Consider the following 1,345-nt stretch of genomic DNA (forward strand, 5'->3'; position numbering starts at 1 on the left):
GATGAAAAGTTTAAATGTTTTTGAGATGAAATGTCTGAGAAGTATGGTAGGGGTTACAAGGTTAGATAGAGTGAGAAACGAGGAGGAGAAAAGGAGAGCGGACGTGTAAAAGGAGATGGGAGATAGGATTGATGAAAGAGTAATGGGATGGTTTGAACACATGGAAAGAATGAGTGAAAAAATATTAGTAATAGTGGTGCGGAAGGCAGAGGTGGATAGGGTGAACATGAGGGGACGACCGAGGATGAGATGGATTGGATAAAGGGGGACGTTAAGCAGGAGGGGATGTCTGTTGAACAGGTAAGGGAGAAGGCGGAAGATAGGGGTAAGTGAAGAATGGTTGTGATTAGATAATACTGTGATGCATGGGAGTGTATAGGGATGGGGGTGGTTTGGGAATGGTTTTGTGTGAATGGTATTCTGACGCAGCCCGAAGGAATTTCTCCCCCGTCTGCTATTTTCCAGTATGAGGGGGCGGAGAGCGGCGATCGTTAAGTGAAAGGGCCTCGATGTAGATGTGTTTTGTCTTGCTGTATTGCTTCTGACCCAGGGCAGTGGGCGCGATACAGGGATAACCCGTCATCCAGGAGGAGTTAAGATGAGAGGGAGGAAAGGGTGATGGTTGGGAATGGAATGGGTGGGGGTGGGGGTATGCCTTTTGACCTTGGCTACCTCCCTGATAAGGGGAAAAAATCACTTGGTATGTATATATATATATATATATATATATATATATATATATATATATATATATATATGTGTGTGTGTGTGTGTGTGTGTGTGTGTGTGTGTGTGTGTGTGTGTGTGTGTGTGTGTGTGTGTGTGTGTGTGTGTGTGTGTGTATACACATGTAAATGTAATATGTACATGTATCTGTATATGTATATGTATATGTATATCTCATGGAATATAGTGTGGGGCTTAACGTCCAAGTGCATGGTAATGCGTGTGGATCTACGTCTCATTTACACCAATTCCTCGAGGCTTATTTTTCTGAAACAAAAAAGTCTAGCTCCATCTTCAAACTTCTTCAAATTCTAATAAATATTAAACTTATGTACCTGGGAATAATTAAATTACTTTACCAATACTGACTATGTCGGAAAGGTTGTGGAAAATTTCTTGAAAAATTAATTTCTTTGAAATGTCTGCTCTGCATTATCTCTTGTATTTTTCTTTTTTACTATAGTTGTAATTTTCCTCGAGATGATTATTGCTTATCAAGCAAGTATCGAGTCCTGTCTGAGTTGTAATGTATTTATTGAAAATACAGATCCTCCAAACCCGAAATACTATTTCAGACCTCTTCTTTTTCAAAAGTGCGAGTCCGTTAAAACCGGTAACG

The sequence above is a fragment of the Oratosquilla oratoria genome, chromosome 13 (assembly GCF_046742065.1).
Source record: "Oratosquilla oratoria isolate Oo_2021 chromosome 13, ASM4674206v1, whole genome shotgun sequence".
NCBI lineage: Eukaryota > Metazoa > Arthropoda > Malacostraca > Stomatopoda > Squillidae > Oratosquilla > Oratosquilla oratoria.